Source organism: Otolemur garnettii, unplaced genomic scaffold (genome assembly GCF_000181295.1).
Source record: "Otolemur garnettii isolate 467f Iridium unplaced genomic scaffold, OtoGar3 scaffold00014, whole genome shotgun sequence".
NCBI classification, from domain to species: Eukaryota; Metazoa; Chordata; class Mammalia; order Primates; family Galagidae; genus Otolemur; species Otolemur garnettii.
The window spans coordinates 8073748-8085271 of NW_003852409.1; positions in this window are offsets into that span (position 1 = coordinate 8073748).

Here is an 11524-nt window from a genome sequence, read left to right on the forward strand (position 1 = left end):
TTTTTTTTTTTATTTTTAGTAGAGATAAGGTCTCACGCTTTGCTCAGAGTATTCAGAGTATTTCTGTGTTCTTTCAGTCAAGACAAATTGTTAAATGTAATATTAAATGTAATTAGGTCTGTTATTTCTTTGTAATATGCTGCATTTAAAAATATTAATGGGGTCATTTTTATCCCAATATGCCCCTATTTAGAATTGAGAAAATAAGGCAATCTATTCTACTGCATGAGGCAACAAACTAAAACAATGAGAGGCATGGGCAGTATATTTATTTTACTTCAAAAAGGGAAAATAAACTAAAAGGATTTTGTTCAGTAATCAAAAATAAATGTATTAAAGGAAAGAGTCTACACTAAGAATTTCACTTAAGTGTTATTTACCAATATTAAAATGTATGATTAGATTCTGATGAAAAGAATGCTGTGTGACTTCCAGGCTAGGTCATAAAAGATGATCTCGTTTCTTTCTGCCTTCCCTCCCTCTTGTGGCATGAACGTTTGTAGCTCTGAGCCACCATGTAAAAGGTCCAGCTAGCTGTGCCTCTCTGCTAGGGAGACGAGGGAAGAGACAGAGTGAAATGCCCAAGAAGCCCCAGTGGTTGAGTGCAGTAGGGATTGGAGGTCTGGCATACCCATCTTCTTTTCCAGAAATATGTGTTATCTAAAATGGGATGGTACTGTGTTTCCCCCCAAATAAGACCTACCCAAAAAATAAGCCCTAGCAGGATTTCTATGCATTTGTTAAATATAGGCCCTACCCTGATAATAAGACCTAGTGATGCATTTCAGCACAGAGAGGAAGACATCCCCTGAAAATAAATTCTACTGTGTCTTCTTGAGAAAAAATAAATATAAGACAGTGTCTTATTTTCAAGGAAGCATGGTGCGTCAAAGTGTATTGAATCCATTAATTCACTACCTATTCACCGGACTCAAATCTATTCAATACAGGCAAATAGGTTCTCTAGGTTTGTTCTTAAGTTGAATTTGTATGTAAGTTGGGGCAGGTACATTTACTGTTACCTGTAATAGCCTCTCTCAAGTATGAGTCCTACATCAATCAACTGTTTGTAACTCAGGAACTGCCTGTAATGATCTAGAATCTATCTCTATAAAACTTTTGAAGTGTGAGGCAAAGAACTAAAAAATTGAAAGGCACAGGCGATATATTTATTTTACTTCACAAGAAGAAAAATAAAAGTGTTTTGTTCACTAATCAAAGATTTGCTGAGGCTTTGTGGCTTCTACTTACAATAAAACCCTACTGTTCTCAGTTGGAAGAGAAGAGAATATGACAGATAGAAGGGGCGTAAAACTAATGAAGTCATACCATACAGCTGCAAAGCCCTTCCTGGGTAAAACATAACAACGGGGCTGGGTTCTGAGAAATGTATCATCCAGCACTTTTGTAGGGTGAACATCAGAGAATGGGCTTAGACAAACTGGGATGGCATGGCCTACTTATTACCCGCCTAGGCTCTGTAGTATAACCCATGGCTTCTAAGGTAACACGGGACTGTACTAGATACTGTGGGAAATTGTGACACAATGGAATTTTTGTACTTAAACATATCTAAACTTAAAATGCAGTATTATCCTCCTATAGGACCACTGCCACCTATGTGGTCTTTTGTTGACGGAAACATCTTTGTGTGGCCTGTGACCGTATTACATTATGCAAACTCCACAACACTCCTCTGTAGGGCTAAAGGAAGGTTTTATTTCCATTTGAAAAAGGATGAAGAAACTGAGATTTAAAGAAACTGAGTGGGCTCCCCTTCAAGCACCATTTCTCTACAACCATTGTAACTAGGTCACTTCTCTCTTTTATAAGTGTTTGTAGCCCCATATTCCTTTCCATCATAGTGCTTTAAATGCTTATAATTTACATTCTTTTTTGTGATTTACTTAAAATTGCATTTGTCTTTCCCACAAGACTGTACATTTCATTGGAGGGTGGATTCATCTGCTTTTGGTCACTCTTGGATTCCCTCGCACCTCCCTTGTGTCCATTTTATTGTAAGTATTAAGTAATATTTTATGAATGCATATATGAACCCATACTCTCTGACAGTGTTGAAATAACACCTCAAAAGTACCAAACCATTGAAGTGAAGATGGGCCCCACCTCTCTTACTCTCTAGTTCTTTAAATGTTATGGAAAGATTTGGTCCCAGAGTCATGTACAATTTTTTAAATGTCCTTCTGCTGAGCTTTTAAACTCAGTTACTGGAAGAAAACAGAAAATTACTAAAAAAAAATCATAAAAGTGGAGGTTTGTTTCAAAGATAGAGTATTCATGTATTCAATTATTTATGTATTTTTTTCTGACAAATACTTCTAAGTACCATCTAAAACCACATTAGGTGATGTGGAGAACAAAGAAACTAAGTGTAATATGTAATCAGTACTCTCAGTTTCCTCATAATCAATTTTAAGAGACTAGAAAATTATGTCACTTTTGAAAATGGAAAATGACATAAGATGATTAAGTTCCAAAACTGCTGTGCAGGGAAATAGTCCCGTTAACCGTGCATTGAAGACTGAAGTGGTTCAGTGTAGTTTCATGGGAAAGGTTGGATAGAAGTAGGATTAATTATGGATTTATGTCTGCAAACTTCAGGTATGACTCAAGAACCACTGGGTGTTCCTGGGCGTAAAGCAATTGGGAGGGGGAATGTGGTAACAATTCTGGAGAGGTAAGCACAGTCCAAATGGAAGGTCCTTATGTTCTCTCTTTCTTGAAATCTATTGGAGGCCGGGGCATAACTTTCCTGTTAAGAAATCACCTGGAAATAACATAGATTATAAAAGGGAACAGGGGTGGGCCCAGAGGCTCGCACATGTAATCCTAGCACTCTGGGAGGTGAACACTGGTGGATCACTTGAGCTCAAGAGCTCAGGACCAGCCTGAACAAGAGTGAGACCCCGTTTCTAAAAAAAAATAGTCGCGCATTGTGGCAAATGCCTATATTCTTGGCTACTTGGGAGACTCAGGCAAGAGGATGGCTTGAGCCCAAGAGTTTGCGGTTGCTGTAAGCTCTGACGCCATGGCACTCCACCAAGGGCAACAAAGTGAGACTCTACCTCAAAAAAAAAGGGGGGGGGATAGGGAGAGGAGGGTGACAGTGTCTTATGGAAGACAAGGAAATGAGCCATAAGTATTCTAGACAGCATGGATGAGATATCAGAACACAGAAGCCAGAACTCTTGGTTTTGAGTGAGTACTGTGGTCTGGAAGGGAATGAATAAGATATAGAAATGTAGTATAAATCCTAGGATACTTGTTTCAGAGTTTGGGATGAAAATGGTGCCATTTACTGAAGAAGGGAAAAATATCATGCGAATTTATGAGACAGAATAAACCATTCAGCTTAAGTATATATAAATCAAGATGGCAGCAGATGGTGCAACAGTACATACCCATGAGACAGTTGAAATTAAAAAAAAAATAGGAAAAAATATAAACAGAAAGCACAAAATAAAGAATTGCTATTGAGCAGAACAAAAAAGAGAGAAGATCCATACTTGAAAGCCATAGCACCCGGGAGGTCATTAGTGACAACATATGGATTAAGCCACACAGGGTTGATACATAGGAGGAGAAGACCAAAAGATGAAGATGGAGTCCTGGAGAATACCAGCAGGTAGGTCTTGGATAAAACCAGAGGACTGAAGGCAAACTGGTGAGATTAATGACCTCAAACCTAAGGAGGACATTATGTGAACGAGGAAGTTGTTAATAATGTTAGGTGTTGCTGAGAGTTTATGTAAAATAAAGACGAAACCTGAAAAAAAAAAGTTGATGATTTAAGCCTCCTTGGTAATCACAGTGAGGAAAATTTCAGTTCAGTGACAGAAACAGAAAGTAGATTTCAGGGAACTGAAGTGGAATTGGCATGTGGAGAAGCCAGTTCTCAGTGAGAAGGGATGCATTTTCAAAATTCTTAGCTACATAGGCTAGTGAGGACTGTGTGGTAAAGACAGAGTCTTTTATTTTCATAAAAGCAGAGCTGAGAATGTGTATCTGTGGGGAGTGCAAACTGGTAGAATGAAAACCACTGATTTAACGAGGTTCCTAAAAAGGTAGGAAGAGGTGGGACTCAAATTTCAGGTAAAAAATACTCATTTCAAATAGAAGCAAACTTGCTAAATGTGGAAGCTAGTGACATACATTTGAAGGAGGTAACAGGAAATTCATGTCTGATGCTCTCAAGGTCCTGAATAAAATTAAAAGCACAACAGGAAGGATTTGGCAGTAAGTTAAATAAGGGAAGAAAATGGTTGATTAAAAGAAGCACAGTGTTATTGGTGGGTGAGTAATGAGGAGGTAGGATGTGGCCCTTCTAATCTGGATGTCAGTGGAGCTGATCCAGTCAATCAGACTGGAAAGCACACAAGCAAGAATGTTGGAACTGGGTCTTAGAAGTTCTATTTGGGCTACATTGCAACCCTTGCTTATCCCTTAAAGAGACCCAGAGTGGTCTTGCAGGAAAGGCTTGGTTAGCTAAGCCAGTAGGAATGAAGGAGCCTTGAGATAGGAGTTATTTATCAAATTACATGGGATTTTTTAGTTACTGCAGTAATTTGTATGGTCAGATCTGTACATACTGATGGAATAGCAGCCCTAGTGTTGTTCAAGAATAGTGAAGAGAATCAGGTCTGCAGATTTTGGTGATAATCAGTTTCCTATGCCAGTGGGCAAAGAGATACTAGGAGTAGTGGTGGACATCACTGGCCTAGTTAGAAGTGTTAGTTTGCAGTCCAGTTAGTTTGATCCATCTGAAAACTTTGCCCCAGATTCCAAATAGACAGTTAAGGGGAAAGTTGATTTATGACTTTCTAAAATTTATCTCTGTATGGAAGGGCTGGGGCAAAAAGTCATCGTCATAATAGTGACCATGACTAATAACCATCATCACGGTCATAAGAAATAGCCATTGCTCATCTACCCACCCTCAGTCACACATTCCATGGTCATGTCCTGAGGTTTGTCATGACCAGCTACAGCAACAGCTATAGTCTGTATGTCCAGCATTCTAGGACAAACACTTCATGACTTTTCAAAAGATTCCTTCTTATACTCCCACTCTACGATTCCTTGACTAAATGAGGACCTTCATTACCTTGACCTTATCATTTTTTCAGTGTCCACTGTCCCTTTCTCTCTACTTAGCTAAGATTTCATTTCATGGCACACCATTAAAATAAGCTCTTGACCCTTATACCCTCACTAACTTTCCCCCCTTTTCCCTGAAAGAACTTATGTAATAAAAGCCTTTGCCCTATTAATTCAAATCCTCTACCTAATTCCTCTGAACTTGGAAGCTAAACGGATTGCACTCAGAGAAAAAAAAAAGCACCATCATGCTAATCCGCCACGCTTTAAATTCAAAAGTCACATACCCAGAGCAGATTTTTACCATTGCTGGACAAATGTACATTTTTCCTAATTCATTTACCCTCCTACTCTACCATATTACTAACCATTTCATAAATCCCCTTCTCTCTTCAGACTTTGAAATCCATTTTCCCCTTCTCATTTTGCCATTAAATTTCCTCCTTGATAACATGTGGGGCAAAAACTACATTGAGTCAAATTAATCTTGAAAACTTATTGGAAGTTACCACATTCGCAAGCCATGCAACCCTCTTAAATTAATACAACCATTTTTTCCTCTAGCATTAAAACTGTTTCTTTAGTAACAGTAATATTCTTTTTTCCTCTAGCATTAAAACTGTTTCTTTAGTAACAGTAATATTCTTTAGTCAATATTATAGCAAAACCATCTATCTTTAGACATTTTAATTTGCTCAGATAGATGATCAGACAACGAGAGATGGATGGGAAATGATTTCATCTGTGGAAAGAGCAGATTCACCTCTGCGATCTCACTCTCACCCTGAGGCATAATCTCATTGAACGAAATGGTAGGATAAATATTTACACTATATAAATTTATATTTCTATGTCTTTTGGGTCTTCGTTGGGATAGTGGGAGCGACTGAGTGTGAAATGTCAGTATGTGTGACATAACAGATGTATGATGCGACCCCACTGAAAAATATGTTCCACTCTCTGCCGCTGATGAAATTTAATAGTCCATTTAAAATGCTGAACACAGTGCCCGGCATAGAGTACACAATAAACGTTAGCTATCATTAGAATTAGTGTTAGCGTTAATATTCAAGAATTTATATCACGGCCCAGTGGAGAGGACACATGTATATGAAGATAAATGGTGGCAAAGGGTAAGTGCTAAATAATGATTATAGGTGCTTAGAGCAGAGAGAGATCACCATCAGCTGCATCCTCGATGATTAGATCTGAAATGTTATGCATGAAAATGCGGGAGATTACAAGAAGGCAGCCAGCAGCTGTGAACCAACGGTTCAGATAAAACACACGGTGAAACCGGAGATAACTTCAAAACAATTTCCGGAAAAATAAACCACCAAAGCAAAGTTTCTGTGCATGGGCTTTATGGTTCGTACGAAATGTTCACCTTTGTTATCTCATTTAATCCGCCTACAACTTAGTTAATGGAAGGGTGACTTGCCTCGCCCATCCATTTGCTGGTAGAACCTGAAGTAGTGGTTCTCTGTCTACCTCCTGGTTCTCTGTCTCCAAGCCCAGGGCTCTATCCATTCTGTTCTTCCTGTTCTGCCTGAAACAATAATTCAACGAGAATATAATGCACTGTGATAGTGTCAGGCTTAATATATTACTTAAAGTGCTTTGTTGTGTTGACAAAGTCCATTTAAAAAGAATGAGAAAATCTTTAAAAGTTGTGCAACCATCAATACTGTTTTCCATTAACTAGACATGCTGGCATCATCTTAATTCAAATATTTGTAAGCAGAAAGATACTCATTTTCATTCACAATGCCTTTCCTACCCCATCTGGCACAAGCAATTTCCTTTTGTTTGCCTTTAAACTGTGTTATAAAGAAATTAATTTTACCCCGAGGGCTTTCACTATGAATCTCACAACTTTCATTCTGGTTATTTCTCAATTTCATCATCAGTAACAAATAGTTCTTGGGGGGAAGGAACTGTGCTCATCAATTTTTCTAGTTTAGCCAATCAGATTTTTCATTAGGTCTTGCCACTAAGAAAAGTCTTTGTTATCTTTCTAAAGCTGTCAACAGCTATTACAATTATTTTTATCATAAGAATACATTTTACATTGGTGTATGTTTATTAATTGGAAAATTACCTTCCTAAATTAGTTTATAACGAGAGTGATTATGTTTATTGTCACTTAGACAAGTGGATGAGTGAAAAAAGAATCCATTTCGCTAAGTGTTTGTGGTTCATAACTAAAAATATAAATGTGTATTTTGTAATTGTTTAACCATACTGCTTCTGAAGTTTTCTTTATGATTTCAATACATGACTACAAATGTCTGCTGATACATAACCTCAGATTTCTAAAGGTCAGTGGTCTTTGGGAGGTAAAAGACAAAAAGATCGAAAACCACCATCACTTGTACTAATTCTTTCTTGATTCACTCCTCTAAGTTGGGCTCAGCCTTGTCATCAAGGATATAAAGGTTGACAAGTTATTTACATCAACTCCTGGCTTCAATAAAATCATAGTCCAAAAAGGTCACAGTATCAACAACTACCAGTTAGTAAACATTTTTGCAAAATGGCTAGACTTCTAGGTTTTTTCATTTGGCACATAAATATTTTCCCATTTAAATCTCCTTTCCAACTCTGGAAGAAAAATACCTTTTCAGGACAGCGAGAGTCACAGAAGTTACTTACGATTTGTTATAGAGCTAATTCAGTTTTAAATTCAAGATGTGAATCTATGGTTGGTCTCTCTCTCCTTCTCTCTCACTCCCTCTCTCTCCCTTGCCACCCCTTTTTTCACTGCCTTAGGATAAGAACTATGGTTAGTGGTGATGAGACCACCGTGCTATAGAAGCACAAAAGAGTCACTGCCTCATTTTTCTTGGTCACTGCTGCTAAGAAAGTCCTGATCTGGAATAGTCAAAGAAAACCTCACACTCACTGAGGTCATGATTTCTCCAACACTTGTAATCTTCAGAACATCCTGGGTGATGTCATCCATGGCATCTCTCTCCACAAACCGCCAGGCCTTGCCAAGGCATTTGGTTATATCTTCCAAAATTCACCACGATCTAAGTCTAGAGTCACGACTAGCCAAAACTCCTGCTGCAGTGTCTTCTAAGAAACCACTCAAGGGATCATATTCGACTTGTAGTTCACATAAACCGGCATTTTTGAGTTCTTTGTGTCAGACGCTTTACCAAAAGATAGAAATAAATGGAGAATTAAAACACAATCTCTGTCCTCAGAAACTCTAAAGATAATACACTCTAAGTTTCTTTTGATGAAGATGAAAAGCAAAGTAGAAATCTATTTGGAAATAACACGACAAAAAAAATTAATTTTTATTGGAAATATTCCCAAACTCACATTGTCAGAAGTATGAGTGCTCTGTCTGGGTTGGTTTGTGGCCATGCTGGTAGTAGAATATTTGTTAAGGTTAGAACATTTGAATATTTCAGACAATTCCCCAAACTATTAAAAATATTAGAGAAGTATCTCTTAAAAGTACATGCTGATCTGGACAGATCAGATTTTAAAGCCTGGTTTAATTTCATCAGTTACAAACTGTGGTCCCCCCCAATTTAGCTGCTTCTCTTAGACTTGATTTTCTCATCTGAAATAAGTGGTAGTAATGACATTTACTTTTTATGTGTGTGTGATACTTGAATTAGATAATGTATACTAAGTGCTCAGCACATTATCTAGCGCATATCATTGGAATGTACGCATGTGACAGAACTAGCTTTAAATTTGCAAGACACATTTAATTTACCCACAGAGATTCTGACTTAGTGTAAGATACAAGATATCAGGCTATTTAGACAATTATTTTACATGAATATATCCAACATTTACATGTAGAAGAGAGAACAGAACGTCAGAAATGCTAGCTGGCATAATCCTATGGTTGCTAATTTTTGATTTTTTGTCATAGGGTTGTTATAAATTCTCCAACTGGAAGACTCACATATGCAACATAAAGCAATGTTTACATAGCCTAGACCAGCAAGCTCTTTTTTTTATTTTTTATTTTTCTATTGTCTTTTTTTTATTTTTATTTTTTATTAAATGATAGCTGTATACATTAATGCAAACATGGGGTACAATGTAGTGTTTTCATATACAATTTGAAATATTTTCATCAAACTGGTTAACTAGACTTTGTGATATTTACTTAGTTATTGTGTTAAAACATTTATACTCTAGTTCTAGGAAAGTTCACTTGTACCCTTGTTAGACAGACCATATAGGTGATCTTTCCAGTCACCCTCCCACCACCCATCCACCCTTCTCCCCTCCCCTCCCCCATCTCCTCCCCCTATAATTGCCAGGTCATGGAAGTAGCCCAAGTGCCCATCGATCCACGAATGGATCGACAAACTGTGGTATATGTACACCATGGAATACTATGCAGCCATAAAGAAAGATGGAGACTTTATCTCCTTCATGTTCACATGGATAGGACCAGCAAGCTCTTGTAAGCTGATGTGAGTGGTGTAATTGCCTGTGGCACTACTATTTTGTGGGTTTCTTAGCAGAAACAATGATTTCTCTCGTTGAATCTTGAGGGCCTAACTCCAAGCAGGTGTTCATTAAGAATCTTTGCATTCATATGAATGATAAAACACAAAGATAGTCTAGAAAGAGAGAGGAGAGGAGGGGGGGAGGGGAGAAGGAAGGTGGAGAGAGGTTATTTGGTGGGATCTCACCTAATGTACACAATGCAAGGGTATATCTCAAAACAACTAAGGGTATATTATAAACGTCTTACCACAAAAATATGTAGGTGAAGTGATGGTTACGTTATTTAGTTTTATTTAAGAATTCCACATGGTATATTGAATCATCACATTGTACCCTGTAAATATATATAGTTATGATTTAATAAAAATTAAGTAAAAAAAATCTATTGAAGGAAAAATAACTTTTACCCATTTAAATATTAGGGGTTTCATGTATTGATATATATATTAGGACATTATTTCAATTTCTAATCAAAACATAATAACAAAAATACTGAAAAAAAACACGCAACTGGGAAAATTGATGTAATTAGTCCCACTTTAAATTTGTGAACACCATAATCACTAGCCCTTAATAGACATTCACTAACACCCTGCCATCCCACTATACAGGGTGTCCATGAAGTTCATGTGCAATTAATTGCAATTAATTTTATGAACGCCCTGTACTTCTCCAAGAATCTTATTTTTCTGTTCTCAACCTAGCTACTCACTTTTCATTACTTTTCATCCACCCCACCACCACTTGTGAGGATCTTGCCTCATAGTTCACAGGCAAAACAGAAGCCATTGGACAGGAAGTCCCACTTCTTCCTATCACCAAATCAACAAACCAACCTGACTCTCCACCTGTCTTCTCTTGCCCTTTGGGTGTAATGTGAAGATGTCTCCCTCCCAGCACTCATCAGGGCCGTGCCTTCCTATGCAGTCCAAGTTCATTTGCCATTCCTCTTTCAGCGGCTCCGCTTCCTCATAGTCTCTCTCTGGGCATCATTCTCTTTCAGTACTGAACTATTTTCACTAGTGGAAATGCTGTCTATCATTATCCATCTTTCTTTTTAAATTTTTTAAATTTAAGATTAATATAAGGGTCCACTTGTTTAGGTTACATTGTTCTCAATTCTAAGGTAAAGTTCACATTGTAGTTGAGCCCCTCGCCCAGGGGGCGTGCTGAACACCCTCACATTGTGCACATAAGGTGAGACCTATTTCCTGACCTCCTCTTTCTCTGTTACCCATTTCTCTGTTCCCTTTCCTGACCAAACTTCCTACCAGAGTTGTCAACTCACACCGTCTACATTTTCCCTCTTAGCTGTTCACTCCTCATTCATTGCTGGTTAGCTTCCACCCCCACCATTTCTCTAAAACTGGGCTGGTTAAAGTCTCCAATGACCCCCATGTTTTCTGTTCTCACTGGATCTTCAAAAGTGCACCATCCCCTCATGATATACTCATCCTTCTCGGTGTGTATAACACCAAGTGATTCTGACCATCCTCCTCTCCACCTCCTTCCTCTCATTCTTCTTAACTTCTACCAGCTTCATTTCTCTCGGCACTTTTACTGAGTGCTCATCTATTCCCATGATGCAAATATATGTGCCAACAACTCCCCCATGTATACTGAAACCTTTGTTTCCATCTGGACCCACAAATCTAAATTTATTTAGTATATCAGAAAACTAAATGCATATCTTGCCCCTCCATATGTATTCTTCCCTCCACCTTTTCTAGCCCCATAAATGGTGTAATCACTCACCCAAATGCTCAAGCCATAAATCTAAACATCATTTTTAATGCTTTCTTTATCTTTTACATTCAGTCTATCAGCAATATTATCAACTATACCATTAAAATTTATCCTTTCCTCTTCTTCTTTCCTCCCATCATCTGTATCTGGCCAACATCACCTCCTATGC